Source organism: Euleptes europaea, chromosome 10, assembly GCF_029931775.1.
Source record: "Euleptes europaea isolate rEulEur1 chromosome 10, rEulEur1.hap1, whole genome shotgun sequence".
NCBI classification, from domain to species: Eukaryota; Metazoa; Chordata; class Lepidosauria; order Squamata; family Sphaerodactylidae; genus Euleptes; species Euleptes europaea.
Window position 1 is genome coordinate 53,590,651 of NC_079321.1, and position 18,808 is coordinate 53,609,458.

At 42.4% G+C, this 18,808-nt stretch overlaps 1 protein-coding gene across 2 annotated transcripts in view; it reads right to left on the bottom strand.

The window, feature by feature from the left end:
* Nucleotides 1–18,808, bottom strand: part of RNGTT (RNA guanylyltransferase and 5'-phosphatase) — a 205,337-nt gene that overhangs the window by 39,608 nt on the left and 146,921 nt on the right. The window lies entirely within an intron of this gene.

Sequence of the window (18,808 nt, forward strand, 5' to 3'; positions counted from 1 at the left end):
TATATATATATATATATATATATATATATATATATATATATATATATATATATATATATATATATATATTACTACTAAATAGTCATAAATATATAGTCATATATATGACTACTAAACATATACCAAGAGAAAGCAACAAAGCAAAATACGAAAATATGAAATACAATCACAGTTCCGAAAAATTCATTTTATTCTTTCTTATTTAAACGCTTAGATCCTCCCATCAAGGCACCATTTCACTAGGGTTTGACCAAAAGGGGGGGGGTTCACTTTTGTGAACATTTTTGTCTTCTGTTAAAAGCACCTCCCCATTTGGGGGCATGAGGGGCTTAAAAATTATTGAAATGTTTGCATGTAGTGTGCACCACCTGTCAAAATGACATCCCACATGCAGCACAATACTATGTGTTATTGTTAGAAGCTGCATCTATGAAGCTTGTCTATCTCTAGTTCAGAATAGTGCTGTTTAACTTATTCATAAATTATGTGGGTAGATTCGTGGCCAACCCAGTGACTAAATTTTTTGTCCAGGAAAGTAAAAAAAGAAAAAGACTGCTCCCAAAACAACAGAATGGCGTGACATTGACTTGCATTCAAAGAAGGATGTATGAAAACTGGCTATATAAGAGGATAAATGGAAATCTGGGTTGTGCAGGACAGCCAATTTTGCAGATCAGACCCAAACAGATCACATATTGCTCCAAAAGACTGTCTCCAAAATGGGTGAACAGACATTAAAATGGCTAATGAGATTCAATGTAAAATAACACACGTTGGGTCAAAATTCCAGTTTACATATATATTTTGCCGTCACATCACAGTTGACTTATGGCGCCCCATAGGGTTTTCAAGGCAAGAGAAATTCAGAGGTGGTTTGCCACACTCTGCCTCTGCATAGCAACCCTGGTATTCCTTGGTGGTCTCTCATCCATAGGGTTGCCAGGTCCCTCTTCACCACTGGAGGGAGGCTTTTGGGCTACAGCCTGAGGAGGGCAGGGTTTGGGGATGGGAGGGACTTCAATGCTATAGAGTCCAATTGTCAAAGTGGCCATTTTCTCTAGGTGAGCTGATCTCTATCGCCTGGAGATCAGTTGTAATAGCAGGAGATCACCAGCTAGTACCTGGAGGTTGGCAACCCTACCCATCCAAATGCTAACCAGGGCCGACACTGATTAGTTTCCAAGATCTGTTGAGACTGGGCTATCCAGGTCAGGACACAGATCTATACTGGTAGGATTCGAATTGATTATCAACAAAGAAAAAGATCTTGGGACATGGTTGGTAGTTTTACTGTCTGCTATGTGCAACAGTGGTGAAAAAGGCAAACTGTGTGAGCTATGAGTTATTAGGAAAGAGAATGAAACCTAAATAGGCAGTATCAGAGTGCCTTTAAATAAATTTTCTTATTCCAAAAATTCTTATGTCATCTCTCCAGCGACCTGCTCAAGGTGGCTTACAAATAAGACTATAAAACAAACAAATGTATTACAACTGCCTGGGCATAACAGCATAAAGTACATATTCAGCAGTCTAAAATGCTACAGATAAAATGAACCATGGGACCATAAAACAGACCATAAAACATTTAAGAGATAAAACCCTTAGTTAAAAGCCTGAGTTAAAAAGAATGTTTTAGCCTAGTGCCTAGAAGAAAGTAAAGCAGGTGCCAAGCAAGCGTCCCAGAGGAGGGTATTCCAAAGATGAGGCCCCACCACTGCAGATGTGAATGCCTGGGAGGGGGTGGGGAAAGGAAAATTCAGGACAAAAACAGATGGTTTTTTCCATTTTTCCCCCAAGGAACTTCCCCCCTCATTTTTCTAACAGGAAAATTGGAAATTCTGGAGAGTACTGAAAAAACTCCCGTGGAATATTTTCTCCTTCAGAATGAGTGAAATGCTTTTAAGGACTAGGCAGGTATGCCTTCTTGACTTCTGTGGCTCTTTTGACCTGACTCTTCTCGTGTTGTTGACCTTTTCACACCTTCCTCAAACCACTGTGACATATATAACCACAGGTTGGGTATCAAGTAGCTTATTGCCCTACCTTGCTGGAAGGGGAAAAGATCAGAAGGAGGTGGGGCAACTGAAGTTTCTGAACAGTTTTCAAAGGCAGCCCTATATAACATGCATTACAGTAATCTAACCTGGATGTGATCAGAGTATAAACCATTGTGGCAAAATCCCGCTTTTCAATGAAGGGCTGTAATTGGTTTATCAGTGATAGCATACGGGCCTGCCTAAAACTCCAGGACTGGACCTGGCAACCCGATTATGCAAGCGCACTACTACTTTCCAGCCGCGCGCCTGCCCCAAACGCTACTGGGCGGTCGCGGCGCGGTTCATTTGAAAGCTGACACAGCCGCTCTCGCCAGCCCGGGCAACCAGCCGCTAGGAACCAGATGCAAAGGGCAGTCTCCAGTGAACCTGAGAGGAGCCATGTTCCTGTAAACCTCTGTTCCAGCAGCAGCCATTTTGAGGAGAGCTGACAGCCACGTACTCAATGCAAACTGCTCCCCCTCCCAACTTCCTCCGTTGCTCAATGGGTCGTTAGCAGCGATCCTGATATCAAGATGAGTCATCCCCCCAGTCCAGCTGCAGCGATCCTTGGACGTTTGCATAGATCGCTCCCATTGTTCCTGAATGTAAATCACATCAGCAGAGAAATTCCAGACCATCACGGGTTGCGAAAGCATTGGAATTATAATAGATTTCTAAATTCTCACCACCCAGCCCCGGCAGACACAGCTTAATCCTTTTGTCACCTTTTGTCACCTGGAGGGGTGAAATCCCTCTACCCGCCCCCAGAAAAATAGTATAACTGGGGTGCCCCAAGTCCATTCTACACACCTTAGGTCTTTCCTGGCACCTTTGCCGTTACTCTGTTGGTTTGGTTTGCGCAGCCTTACCACGCTCCCTCCCGCCTTGCTGGTCAAGTCTACGGGAACCCCTGCCCCCATCTCGGTCCTCCTTTTCAATCTGTTTGCAGCCTACGTGAGATTGGACAACACCTTGTCTAGATACGGTAAATATTTGATCAACGATATCCTGCCACATTGGCAAATGTCTCTGTACTCCTCTCTTTAATTTACTAGTCTCTCTGTATGTTTGTGTTGCACCATTTGAATGCTTGAAGACATAAACACTGTTTAATTTGGAACTCCTCGTCTCTGTCTTTATTCAAACGCCTCATTAAACAGATTCTGGTATAGTTGAGTGCAATACCGCTATAAAAATACATAGTTACCGATTGCTCAGCTAATTTCCCCATATAAAGGAGCAATTCGGCTAACATCAGTCAAAGCTGGTAAAAGGTGCTAAACCATTGTTATGGTTCCATTTGGAATACTAATTGCATCACTGGGAAAAAAAGTCACTAAGCTAGAAAATGTGTGTGTGGGGGGGAGGGGAAATAGGCAAAATAATTAAGGGTTCCAAAGAGCTTCTTTGTAAAAGTATTAAAGGTATTTCTAATTTTTTTCATTTAAAAAAACTGTGGATATATTTAAAACATGGCATGAAGAAAGGACCAAGAGAAGCATTTTCATTAACGGAGGTAGCCTTCACTGACAGAACAGATGTGGGATCTACCCTCCCACAAGCAGAACCACAACTCCTATATAACTTTCCAGATCCTTAGAGAATTCACAGCAGAACATGTTGTGATACCCACGGCTTTTTTATCTGAAATATTATCCTCAAGCCTTTTGACTCAAGAAACATCTCAAGGTGGCTAGCAACAACTACGATTAAAAACAAACCTGGCCAGTTAAAAACATAGAAATTGAAATTAAACTACAGCAGAACACAAGAAAACTAAAGAAATGGGGAAGAAACCAGTTCAAAGAAAAAATACCAGCAACAAATAAATCTAACAGGAATTTTCAAAGACCCTCCCAACAGACGGTCATCTTTATTCAGTACCTAAATGCCAGTAGCAAATGAGTTAAGCAAATCTCTCCCGGGATAGAACTCCACAGACTTGGTTTCAGGGTTGAAAAGACCTGTTCATGACATGACCATGCACTGAACTTCTAACAGTGGAGGCATACAAAGGAAGGCCTCTGAAGAGGATAGGTGGGGTTCATATGGGAGCATGTAAATTCACAGAGGACAGGTCTATCAGTGGCTACTAGCCACGATAGATCAGTGGAACCTTCAAAGTCTGAGGCAATGTAAGCTGCTGACTAGCAGAGGCCAAGGAAGGGCTGTTCATACCCTGCTTGTAGATTTCCAGGAAGGAGTTCGCTGCCAGCTAAATTAGACAGACCTTTTATCTGATCCTGCAAGTATCTTCATATTATTGCATGCCAGCAGGAAACAAAATGGTTCTCAGAAACAGAAGAATTTTCATGAAGGCAGAACTTTGGTAATGTTATTTTTGACTGCCCAACAAGAGTAACAGACATCATGCAGCAACTTAGGTGCATGTCTTCAAGGCAAAGCAATCTTATATGAAGGCAAAGATGTCCAGTTTTTTTCTATGTAAAGCAAATAATTATTATACAAAAGATAATTATCATGGCCTGCATGCAGGTCATCATATTTAACTTCTTCACTTTCTTCTGCCTCTTGAGTTTTTCTCTCTCTCTGTGAAGCTCCTGTGGGACAATTTCTTCATCCGTGGCAATAAAGAAGAAGATGCTTCCCATTGCAGTTGCTGTTCCAAGCAGTGAATCCTTTGAGACCTTCTTCCTGTTGCTGTTACCCAGCTTTTGCCTCACGCTCAGAGTCTGAGTACAAATTCATCAGTTCTTTGTTGCCCCACAGATAGTGTGGCCAGGAACTCCAAGTGGGTTTTTGGTCAATATGATATACTAGTTGGACCTGCATTCGAATCTGCACTCACGAAACATCATAGGCTAGCTGCAATCTCTCAGCTAGATCTACCTCGTTTTTTTTGTTTTGTTAGAATGAAACAGATTAACCCCCATACGTATCACACTGAGGAAGAGCAAGATATAAATGTTGCCACAGAGGGAATAATTCATACCCTGGCAAGTGCCATGAGATGGCTCTCATTTATGCCTACAGTGACAGCCATGTTGCCACCCGGCAGTCAGAGTATTTCATCACTGTTATGAGGATTAAGGAAGGCACAGTTCCACACAGCTGGTTCTTATTTTCTGTATGAGATTGCTGTTTTTCATGGCCAAACTAAATGTAAGGCTGGAGTTCTGTAATAGGAATTTGGACCTACAAAGCAGCTTTGGGGAGGGGTCTAATCCAAACAAAGGCCATGGTGCTGGGTAAGGGGAGGATTAGCACTCCACACGCATTTTTCTAATCTGAAATGGCCCCTCCCAAGCCGTTTAAAGCCCCAGTAGGGAAGATGACAGAATATAGTAATCTATATCTGTCTTTTTTCTGGGGGGGGGGGGGAATGTTGAAAAGCAACCAGGGAGGGCATTTCCAAAAGGGGAATAGTGCATAGTTAAGCTTCCCTGCACAACAACCCCAACAGTGATCTCACATACACCCCTCAGCTGCTTTTTAGGGAAATTACACACTTGGTGTTCCAATCACGGAATTCTAGCATTGTGTGTTATTTGGCTCTCAGGATAATCATCACCAGTTTTGCAAGGCCCAAGCATCACTGTCCTCCAGCAATGTGAACATCTGACGAGTGGGACACTGATAACTGCCTGATCTTATTTTCTTGAAGGGAAGCAGCAAGTCAGCCAGAGCCTTTGTGAATTGCCAGTTTTAAACTACAACCTCAAGGTCTGCATGGCTCTCAGACATTACGCCAACTGCCACCTATCCATTCTCTCGATATGAGGGTAGGCATTTCTCAGTGCTGTTGTTGATATGGCATTCTCGTGGACTTGAAATCGCTGTAGCTCCAGGTGGCTGGCTGAGATGTCCACAGATTTTCCCTACATTCTTTAGAAGACTGTGGACATTCATGCTCCATTCTCTTGACTATGAGATTAATACAGTGTTTCCTGCATAATATATGCTCAACCTCTAAATTTCTTTCAGTCTTCAGGACATTGATGCTATGGTCTGCAGCTACATACTCCCCCCCCCCCCGCCTCCGCAAAGATGTGTAAGTTCTTTGTCCACAAACCCCACACAATTTGCTGATAATGTGCTCTGATGAGTTCCTGGCAAAGCATACAGAGGATAATTATACCATTCCTGAGTGCCACAGTTGCCAGAGAGGAATGAGATTGCCAGGATGCTGTGGTGGACAGTGGACAGTAACACTGTTCTGACACTCAGCAGACCCCTTTCTTTGCAACCAGGATAAAAGGATAAAAAATATATATTTAATGACAGACTAAGCAGCAACTGTCCCAATTTCCTTCCCCCCCAAACCCCCCCCCCAACAACAAAACTACATGGGATCAATAAAGCTAATAAACAAAGGAAAGGAGTTGCAAAAGAGTCAGAAAAGTGAAATTAAATAAATACCTCCCGATAACAAAAACTGAATCTTGCACATTTCAGCACACGCTGAAATAGACTCTGTACACTATTTTCACTGGATGGTGTTGCAATATCATGAAATGACAATGAAAAACCAGGAGTTCTATCAGCTTTTTAGGCAAGTAGATAAGATAGAAGGAAGGAATCATTCTAACTATGAGCTACCTTTCTTCAGATGAAAATCAATCTTTTTTCAGGAAGGTTTAGGGGCTGAGAAACTGTATCTTTCACTCCAGAAATCGAGCATCACAAAAATTCAGCACATTGCTACATTTCACAACTATTCAAAGAGACACCTATCATTTTTTTTTGCATCCATTGTTCTGTCACCAGGTTTTAAAGACCAAAACCGAGCAAATGTATACCTTAATATGAGAATTTATTGTAAGGCAAAACAATGGAACTGGATATCTAAAACTTAATAGAGGTAGCTGTTCAATTGATTCCTAGAAAAAGCAATGCAACGTTAAGTAATAGATCATGGCTGCCTCAATCAGGATGCAATTATAAGAATGACAACATTTGCACCAAAAAAATTGCTAAGTCATTAGAAATAATTTCTAGATTTGTCTGGGGGAAATGGAAACAGTGTGTTCTCCTCGTATACTAACAGTGCTGCTCTTCTCTACTTCCTCAGACAATCAGCTGGCTGAAAGTAGGGTGCTCTGCCTCTTCACCGACTGAACACATCATCAAGCCCTTCCCAGAAAGCCTATCACTAGCAGGCCTCTCTTCTCTGTTGCAGCGTAAAAATGCCTTGTCTCATTGTGATCTAATTACATCAGGTACTTCGGGGGTAGGCTCTCTTTCCACCTGATTAAGAGAAGAAATGGGAAAAAAGAGTGACTGCATCCCAGAAGTGGGACACCTTCATCCTTTCCCGATTCAGACAAATAAAAACATCATGGCATCCTTTGCTGGTCTCTACCTCAACAATGATGTGCTGTTTAAAAGTAAAGGTGCAATCACCAGGTCAACCCATGGGGTGACGTCACTTCTCAACATTTAGCATGTTTTTAAGGGGTGGCTTGCCATTGCCTTCCCCAGTCATCTACACTTTACCCCCCGGCAAGCTGGGTACTCATTTTACCAACCTTGGAAGGATGGAAGGCTGAGTCAACCTTGAGCCGGCTACCTGAAACTGACTTCCATCAGGATCGAATTCAGGTCGTGAGCAGAGCTTTTGACTGATGTGCAGTTTAGGGGCGGGGGTTAAATCTCCCCCCCTGCAAATGGAGGCGTTTGCAAGAGCAGAAAACCTTATGGAAAGATCTCCTAACACAGCGTCACAAGATCTCAGTCACCATAATTGGGGTGGCATAGCAACCCCAACAAACATGGCTAGAACAAGCAAACAGGAAGGTGACTGCAAGTGGAAGTGAGGCAGAAAAGCCAGGGGCCAGTATAGTAAGCCAGGCAGGCAGTAAAGTGACAGAAGGCAAGGAAGCAGTGATGGCCGGGGTGGGAGAAGCTGGATGATAAAGTGAAGGGAAGAAGCCAGGGAGGCAAGCAACAAAACAGCAGTGGCTGCCAAGAGGAGACGAAAGTGCTGCTTTCAACTTGCTTCCCTAACTGCTGCCCATACCAGGGACCGAGAAGGCAGTCAAGTAGCAGAGGCCCGGAGGAGAAGCAGAAGGCACTCCAGCTGCTTTCTCATTGGTTCACTCCTTCCCCAATCTGACTCAAACTAAGGGTTTTACCACTTTTCTTCTCATCCCTCCCCTGCACCCATCTAATTCCTCCAGTATTTCTTGGGTCCTGACTGGCTGCTAGAAGCTCTGCACACATACCAAACACAAAAAAAGGAGACTGGAGACTGACAGAAAGGAGCACAACCTTTGCCCATCTGTCACAGTTCCCACTGGTTACTCTGATGTCTTAGCTTTTAAGTGTGCTTCGTTAGCTATACAAAACCAAAACACGACAAGGAAACTTACACACTTGAAAAGTATACTCGAAAACGAACTGCTCTGATCCAAATCGGAGCTATCAAAATGAGCGGCAGACATAGGCTCCCAACAGATTTGCACCAGCAGCCTTCCCAAACTAATTTATAAGCTATAGTAGTTTCATATTTTGCCACTTGAGCTGCTATGCTCCTGAGTATCCTACTTAAACAGCTGATGCGAGGTTTCATATTCAACAAAACATCAAGTAGTTAAAATCTGTTCCTTGAATTGTGTTACTGTAAGACTGCATAGCTAACTTGTACAACTCAGTCTTAAAAAAACTAAAGATATCTATTCATCTAATCAAGTGTACATGCATTTTGGATTAAAAAGAGAATGTTCATTACAACTGGGAGGGAAGAAAGGTTCTGAACTGGGTGGCAGTTACTCTTACGTTGGACGGTAACTTTTCCATCAGGGAAGACCCTGATCTTTTCTTAAGAGACTCCTGTAGTTCACCTCAGATATTGCTGATGCAGCTTTTGTGGTATAGGCAATGCAAGTGGCTAGTTATCCAGAAACAGGCAGGGCACCCCACTCTATTCCCAGTTGATGCTCCCACTCACTATGGCAAGGCCCCCAGGGTGGGCTATTCCAGGGGTCCAATGGGCCATCCCAGAGAGCTTGTCTGATTACAACAAGAGACTGGCGCCTTTCCCATGACAGGCAGGGGTTTGGCTGGAAGTTGGGGCTGTGTCAATCAGGACTGTGCAGCCCAGCTGACCAGCAGGAAAGCACAGGTGGGGGAACAATGAGAGCCCAACTCAGCCAAGGGATGGAGACCCAGCAAGGGAGCTGATTGACCAGGAGGGGATGAAGGGGCAGGTTACCCTGGACTCAGAACCCACCTCCAGCTGGGAACCGGAAGAGGCTCCAGCCACTGGGCTAGCTCCTCCCTTTTCTGTCCAATGCCCCATGCAGATGTGCCAAGCCACATTTCTATCACTGCCCTTCCCTGTGGCAGTCCAGCACAGTCCAAGCCTTTCACATTAGTCATGCTACATTTTATCTCCTGCAGCAGGAGAAGCTGCCATACTTTACCTACCCTCCATATGGCTTGTAAAATGTATGGACAAACCCTTAAGTTAAGCCACAATTAAAAACAAAAACTATAAATAAAATAGCTGTGATCCAGGTCTTGTAGGCAGATGGTCACCAGTACTTCTCTGGTGATTCCAGTACCTCCCTCGATCAATAATCATATTGAGAACTTCAAAGCATCTTCAAATGTCAAATGCCAATCTATGCCCAAACCTGTTTTGCACCACAGCTGCTTTCATCCACGTCACATATTAACAGGAAATCCTGCCTCAAAAGGACAAGCAACTTAATACAATGATGAAAAGGCTACATTTTGTACCGACAATGCATTTGATGGGATGCATTTTGAGTTGGAGGGGTTAGTTTCTCTACTGCAAGATAGCTCCCTGTCTTGTAGGCAAATAAAACTATGCATAACAAAAATTTTGAACTGATGCTTTCAGAGCAGTAAAAGGCACTGTGTTGATTAATAATTCATTATGCAGACAAACTCAAGGTTCTTAAGGATGCTGACCAATCCCCACCCAAGCAATAATTAAAAGGGATATTTAGCCCTTGTCTTAAAGCATGGTTCGGTTACTTGACAGTGAAAAGACAGCACAAAAGCTGTTTTACTACATTATGGGGGGTACAAACTGTGGGGGAGGGATGGAAAGCTGATCTCAGTTGATCTCTGGAATTAAACCTTTGTTGTCCATCCTAAAAAATCAACCAATGGCTGCAGGCCATTATCATACAACTCACTAGTTTTCAAAATTTGTTGCTTCAGGGAACTTTTTCTACACTGTTGACACAGATGTCAGGAAACTCCTCAGGTCCACCATAGAATCTACCTGCAAAGAATTCTGGTACATGTTATAACGTGCATACTTAGTTCATGTTGGAGGTTGGCCAAGACTATTGGGAAACACTGCAACCCTCCTTTAACACAATGCACACTGCTCTGTGGTTACACATACCCATGTTTTGAAATGTCTTTCAGGTGAGCTTGTCTGCTATTATTTATTAATGAAAACATTCCTCTTGGCTCAAGGTGGTTTACAAGTAAAATCCAGGTAAAATTTTAAAATCCCCCTCCCCCAAGGGCTCTTCCCACCCTATCAAATGCTGGCCAAACATTACAAATCTTTTCATTGCGGAATGCCAGATAAACCAATAATCTCGCTAAGTTTATCTGAAAACTAGTACTTCTACACATCCCTTTGGTTGTTGTTGTTTTTTTAAATACTGAAATCAAATGATAAAGGGCATTGCACAAAAGAGAAATAGTTTTAAGACTGTGTTTCAGTTATGAAATCAGGACATCTTTAGTGACCCATTTTCTGTGCCCCCAAAGACACTTTCTCGCCTCCTACTCTATAGAAATTACATGTTGCATTTATTTGTCTCTAAGTGTTCAAACATGATGATAAACAAAACAGCAGCTGAGAGCTCTTACCTTTGCAATACCTGGCATAAAATATTTACATGTAAAATTCAGCACTCTCCTCTGAATAGAAGTAATCATGGCTAACAGACAAAGCTTTCACCTCCGCTTTCAAGGGGTGAGTTTTGCAGCAACAAGTGTTTTCTACCAGCAAGTGTTTTCTACTAACATGTGCAAGACTGCTGCACAAGAAAACAATTTCAGACAGCAGTTAGCTCGACTTTTCTGCATGGAGCTGCCTAAAAGGAATGAGGGCAGCTGGGGCCATTCATGCTTTTGTGGTGGGATGATATTTTGCTATCCTAAGTATTATTTAAAAACACTAAAAATATATTGTTAAACTATGTATCTTAATACATATTTAACTTAGGTATGGGATAAAGCGTGCTGTCGAGTCACAGCTGACTCATGGAAACTCCATGAAGTTCTACCTCATGGGGTTCTCAAAGCAGGAGATGAGCAGAGGTGGTTTGCCATTGCCTTCCTCTGCATTTAACTTAGACAGCATGTTTAGTCTTCAGCTCTTCTGGAATTGGTCTATATGGCTCTTCATTTGGCTCTTCAACCATACATAATTTTCAGGGGTTCATGAGGTTCTAGCGGTAGTAATCAGCATTAATTTATTTAGTAAATATGTACAATTTTTTGGAAATTAAAAAATACTATGTGGTCCATCACTTGGCAAATTAGATAGTATCAGAATCCTCACAGAATCTAACACAAGTTTTTAAAACAAGAAATGACCTAAATCCAACTCTTTTTCTGCAGATTCGTGTTATTTATTACATGTCACTAGACTAGACCACAGATTCTTAACTATTTTCATAGAAAAGTAGAGCTGGAAGTGTTCCCAAGGGTCATCTAGTCCAACCCCCTGTACAATGCAGGAAATTCACAGTTTACCTCCTGCTCCATTCCCCAGTGATCCCTGCTCTATGCCCAGAGGAGGGCAAAAACCTACAGGATTCTTGGACCGATCTGGCCTGGAGAAATATTCTTTCCTGACCCCAAAGTGGTGATTGGCATGACCCTGGGCATATAAGAAATGGGTAAAAGAGCCGAACACTGGCTCGTCCCATCCCGCAATCCCTCTTGCAATCTGCCTAAATTCATAATAAGTCACAGAATGGCATTTCATCTGAGTGGAGGGAGATGCTCAGTGGGGTGCCACAGGGCCTGGTTCTGGGGCCCAGTACTCTTCAATATTTTTATAAATGATGTGGATGAGGGTGTGGAGGGACTGCTCATTAAATTTGCAGATGACACCAAATTGGGAGAAGCAGCAAGCACCCTGGAAGATGGACACTGAATTCAGCGAGATCTGAACACACTGGAAAAGTGCAAGGATGTGAACAAAAAAAATGCAACAAGGATAAATACAGAGTTCTACATATCAGTAACAAAAATGAGAAGCAAGCATACTGGATGCGGGATACACTTCTGGGTAGCAGTGTGTGTGAACAAGGTCTTCAGTGTGATGCAGTGGCAACAAAGGTTAATCTTTGTTTAACATCAATAGAGGCATAAACATCCAAATCGCAAGATGTCATAGTCCCACTGTACACCACATTGGTCAGGCTGTACCTGGAATACTGTGTGCAGTTCTGGAGGCCTCACTTCAAAAAAAGATTTGGACAAAATGGAGTGGGTGCAGGAGAGAGCGACAAGGATGATCAGGGGCCTGGAGACCAAGCCCTATGAGGAAAGGCTGAGGGACTTGGGAATGTTCAGTCTAGAGAAGAGGAGGTTGAGATTGCTCTCTTTAAGTATTTGAAGGGCTGTAACTTACAGGAGGGCAGAGAGCTGTTCCTGTTGACAGCAGAGGATAGAACTCGCAATAATGGGTTTAAATTGCAGGTGGAATGGTATCAACTGGATATCAGGGGGGGATTTTTACTGTAAGTGTACTTCAGCAGTAGAATCAGCTGCCTAGGGAGGTGGTTATCTCCCCATCACTAGAAATCTTCAAGCAGCAGCTGGACAAACACTGGTCAGGGATGCTTTAGGCTAATCCTGCAACTCTATGATTCTATTATTCTAATCAGTATTGCTGTCAGATGGTCATCTAGCCTCTGCTTAAAACCCCCCAAAGAAGGCTACTCTATACAAATTCAACTGAACTGCATTGTGTATTCTGAGCTCTGTGATCTTCATTATCATCAATGTGCATCTTACACTAATATGCCACAAAATATCAAGAGTCAGTGATCAAATCAAAAGTAGTTCTTCTATCTCACTCAATTCTAATTAAGCACCAGTAACTATGACCCAGCTTTCCCCACAATCTCACATGACTAATACAGCAACCAAGACTCTTAAAGGACATTCATCTTCTTTCTCCTTTTTCCACTTCTCCACCTTCTTCCACTGTCAAATCTCACACTTCTTGGAGGATGTACTTAACACCAACACCACCACACTGTTTCCCCTGCTGCCAAAAGCACAGTGATAGGGATCACTGTGACCTTCCTAATGGATCATCCTGCAAATTCACTGGGAAAGAAGTTTCCTGACCTTGCATCACAAGTGTCTTTCAGTAACATTTTCCCCCTGTAAACCTCAAGAATTACATTTTAAAAAATTCTATCACCCTACAAATTTAAATTACAGAAGATTACTTTTCTGGTAAGTTTTATAAAATGCATTTACCCTAATCAAAAAGATCTGATTTATCTAATCAAAGAGCCGAGATGGCCATTGTAGCCCTCATGGACAATCACTGGACCCATCTTGATAAGGGCAGGTCAGTGCTTCTGCTTTTAACGAATCTGCCAGCAGCATTTGATACAGTTGACCATTCTATTTGGATCAGCTGTCTGGCCTCCCTGGGGGTTTGTGTCATCACCCTTGCATGGTTTGCCTCCTTTCTCCAGGAACATAGTCACAGGGTAGCCATTGGGGATGAGCCTTTGATCACGCAGCCCCTGGGTTGTGGGGTTCCTCAGAGGTCGATTCTATCCCCAATGTCATTTAATATCTACATGTGCCCTCTTGAGGAGCTCATCAGGAGGTTTGGAACTGGGAGCCACCAATATGCTGACAACACCCATCTTTTCATGGATTACAAAAATGTATGAATACGCAGATATAGCAAGATTATCCAACTGGACGAAAGAAAAACCACCAGAAGAGCACAAAGATGGCAAGCATTCTATGACAGATACACTGTAAACTAGAGATAAATATATATGTAAAAAGTGTTAAGATTATAATTGAGTTAGACAAATGGAATAAGAAATGTTGGAGTAAACGTTCAATTACTAAATAATAGTGATTTATAATATTGACTATAGAGAAGTTTTAGTAAGATAGATAATAGACAGAAAGACAATGAAAAAAGAATATAACAATAGAGGAAATCAATGTAAGACCTGTTCCGAATGTCAACCATGTACAATACAATTGTTCCCATTCCCTCTTTCCCTTCTTATTCTGTACTACTTTGAAAAATCTAATGAAATTTTTTTTTTAAAAAACACCCATCTTTTCCTCCTGATGGATAAACAGAAGGCAGATCTCTTGACCATATCCCAGTGCCTGGATGCTGTGATTGAATGGCTGAGAAGGATCTGGCTAAAGTTAAATACAGCAAAAACAGAAGTTATGTGACTTGGGAGGGCTGGATCGTTGGGGGGTCTGCTGCTCCTGGCTCTTGATGGGGTCCAGCTATTGTCAGTGGATTCCATGAAGAGCCTGGTGGTTTGGCTGGATGCCTCTCTCACCCTAGATAAACAGGTGTCTGCAGTGGCAAGGCTAGCATTTTTCTATCTCTGCTGGGCTCATCAGCTGTCCACCTCTCTGTCTCAGTCGGATCTGGCCACAATGATACATGCCATGGTCACCTTCAGGTTAGATTATTGCATCTCACTCTATGCAGGGCTGCCCTTGAGGCTGTTTTGGAAACTTCAAGTTATACAGAATGTGGCTGCTGGGCTGTTGACCAATACATTGTGGTTATCTCATATTTTGCCTGTACTTAAGCAGCTGCACTGGTTGCGTATTGGTTTCTGAGTGAAGTTAAAGGTGCTGGTTCTTACCTTTAAAGCCCTAAATGGTCTAAAAGGTCTGGGACCTTCACACCTACAAGACCACCTCTCCCTATATGTCCCCCCAAGAACGCTTCGTTCTTTATCACATGGTCTGCTGGTGGTGCCTAGCCCACATGTGGCTCAACTATCCTTGAAGAGGGCAAAAACTTTTCTATAATGGCTCCTGCCTGGTGGAACTCTCTGCCAAATGACATCCAGGAACTGCAGTATCTTTCTAGTTTCTGTAGGGTCAGTAAGACGGAGTTGTTCCGCCAGGCATTCCGTTGAAGATAGTCGAGGCCAGTTTTCTACCATCTATTAGCAGTGCCACCTGTTTTTGACAGCAGTCTGGGATGTTGGTTGTCATGTGCTAAATGATCATGCTTTATTCTGATGCCTGAGCTCGAATATTATCTTATCAATTGTATTATAAGATTTTCTATGTTTTATCTCTATTAATAGATTGTTCATTGAATGTTGTGAGCTGCCCCATGCCCTGTGACCCGTACCTGGAAATCATGGTGTGTGTTTTTTCTTCTGTGTAGCCCAGTGCAGAGCTCTTTATTGCACCAGCATTCGGGGTCAAACTTTAAACCAGTTTTAGATCAGGCTCCAAACATCTGGCCACAAGAGACCAGCTTCAAACTGAGCCACCACATTATTATTTTTTCCAAACAGAGACCAAAAGAGGTATTGCTTTGGTGGGCAACCACTTACCTCCAAAAGATGTTAGAACCCTGTTGACTTCTGTAATGCATTTCCATGCATCTCCATCTATGATAAAGCATATTAAAGCTTTATATATCCCTGGATTTCTTTTAGATTGGAAACAGAATTCCCTAATTTGAATATCATACCTAGAATTTACAAATCCAGGCGGCTACTCAAATCAATTAGGGTCAGATCAAAAATAATTTGGTCAGGTGTCTGCTTTATTATGCCAACAGTCATCCATGGAACTACAAAGACAGTCTCCTAGCCACCGCCTCAATCCACAGCAATCTACCTTGGACTTCCCCTGTCTAGCCCTCAACAGAAGAGGGTGACAAACACACTTATAAGGTAAATTGCTCCTTCTCACTGGTTGAGTAATCTCCTCATATCCTCCTGACAAATATGAAAGCCTAAATTATTGAGCTATTCCTACTCATCATTTGTTCAAACTCCTTTGGGGAAGGGCTTCCTGAGAGTTAAAGGTAGTAGGAGATCCAGTAGACCTCCAACTGTATATTAAATCTACCTAAGCATTCAATTAAACTGATGTGTATGAAAGATTTTCACAATCTAAGCAATGGTACTGTCTATTGCCATGAATTCTAGCAACTCTGTTGCTAAAGATTTCTAGCCTGTCCTGTAACACCTTAAAGAATAACAAAATTTCTGGTAGGGTATGAACTTTTGTGAGTCACAGCACAGTTCTTCCGATAAGAGCTAGAATGTGAGTTCATTATCCTTAAGTAGAGAAGAGTGAATTCAGGCACCCAATGGTTCATACTCCTGTTCATCTTCTAATGTGATTTATGCCAGCAATGCCCTTCCACCCTCTACATTGGACAAACAGGCCAGTCCCTGCGACAAAGGTTAAATGGACATAAGTCTGACATCAGAAACCACAACATTCAAAAACCAGTGGGGGACATTTTAACCTTCCAGGACAATCAGTTGCTGATTTAAGAGTACTATCTACTACCCCTCTGCATATCATACCTAATCCAATCTTGCCTGCTATTGTCATTTACTTGCTATTGACATTTTCATGCTACTGCCATTGAAGAAAATGGCTGCTTTGGAGGGTGGACTCTATGGCATTATGCCCCACTGAGATCACTCCCTTTAGTTCTCCCCCCAAATTTCCAGGAATTTCCCAATCTGGAGTTGGCAACCCTACAAGACTTTCAGTATTAAACTGCCATTGCATTCAACAGGCTGAATCCCCTCCTAAATTCCATTCACAGAAGAGTGACTTTCCTGCTTCCCCTCTCCTGCTGAAGCACCAAATGACCCCCGAAATGCTGTTCCCAAAGGATTGGGAGACTTCCAGAAACAGCATGATGGAGAAGTTGAAGGACTTCCACAGGAGGTGGAAAAAGGCCAAAAATGACACTAGCTGTGTGAGTGAGAAAGAGAGAATGATTACAGAGGCATATCTGCAATTTTCATGTTGGAACCTGGCTGTACTGTTCAGAATGACATCAGGCAGGAGAGAGTGAAAAAAAATCAGATTTAAATATTATCTGAATTTTCAAATATAATATGTAATACAGAGGTGATGATTAAATACCAAATTATTCTATTTAATCAGCTACTGCTATTTCATCAGTCATACTCACAAGTGACTGAAGTATGTGGAGAAATAAGCTACATGATTTACATGATAACCTTTGCAGACAAATTAACATTTGGAAATTTAGATAGTATGTTTGAATTGATGTCAATACTTTTATAGGTATTTCTTCAAAGGTAAAAAATAATAGAGCTTAAATGCCTGCCACTTATGTGCAATAATTTAAAATTCAGAGCATTAAACATAATTTAATAAGCATGTTAACAGCTTTTCTTTATTTTTCATTGAACAAAAGAGGGAAATGGTGAAATTTCCTCTACCTTCATTAAATATGTTAATTCCCACTTTTATTTATGCAATTTATTGAACAGCTAAACCTCTCATATTTTACAAGCAGCAGCAGCAAAAAAATTATCAATGTTCATTTTATTTAGCATAATTTTCCAGCCCTCCATCTGTTGCAGAATAGGAAGAAACTAGATGAGATGGCACTTGTGAAATGAGACTGGAAAGATGGGAGAGTTCCTCTATAGTTAAACCCCCAGTTCTCCTGCTTCAACTTAAAAAAATAATAATCAGCATATCAAGGCAACTAATGATTTAGAATATATTATGGGTATAAGTCACTAGAAACTAGAGGCTGGCTTATGACGATTAAATTCTGGCTGCGGTTGTTTTTCAGATCTAATCCCTCCGGTTTGGTTAATGCTAAAGGTAAAAGGTAAAGGTCCCCTGTGCAAGCACCGGGTCATTCCTGACCCATGGGGAGACGTCACATCCCGACGTTTTCTAGGCAGACTTTGTTTGTTTGCGGGGTGGTTTGCCAGTGCCTTCCCCAGTCATCTTCCCTTTACCCCCAGCAAGCTGGGTACTCATTTGACCGACCTCGGAAGGATGGAAGGCTGAGTCAACCTTGAGCCGGCTACCTGAAACCGACTTCTGTCGGGATCGAACTCAGGTCGTGAGCAGAGCTTTTGACTGCAGTACTGCAGCTTAACACTCTGTGCCATGGGGCTCCTTGGTTAATGCTAGCCGATCATTATCAATCTAAATGGCTCAAGTTAATCACACTTAAACTCAAGAAAATGGGAATCCCATTGGAGTCTCTCTACGTGTCTGAGGAGCAGCAAGCTTTCAGATTACTGAAACAAAGGATTCTAGACATTGAGTGGCAAACCTTGTCCTCATCAGCGCGTAGGGTCTGCTCCCAACTAAAAAGGTAACGGTAAAGGTCCCTTGTGCAAGCACTGAGTCATTCCTGACCCATGGGGCAACATCACATCCAGACGTTTACTAGGCAGACTTTGTTTACAGGGTGGTTTGCCAGTGCCTTCCCCAGTCATCTTCCCTTTACCCCCAGCAAGCTGGGTACTCATTTTACCGACCTCAGAAGGATGGAAGGCTGAGTCAACCTTGAGACAGCTACCTGAAACCAACTTCTATCGGGATCAAACTCAGGTCGTGAGCAGAGCTTGGACGGCAGTACTGCAGCTTACCACTCTGCACCACGGGGCTCCCAACTAGAGCATGGTATTTATCCAACATTCAGAGCCCTACCAACCTACTTTTCTTGTTTAACTTCCCCATGACTCTGATGGGCCTTCATGTTAGCACACCTAAACATCTTTCCATCTGAAATCCTTTGGGGC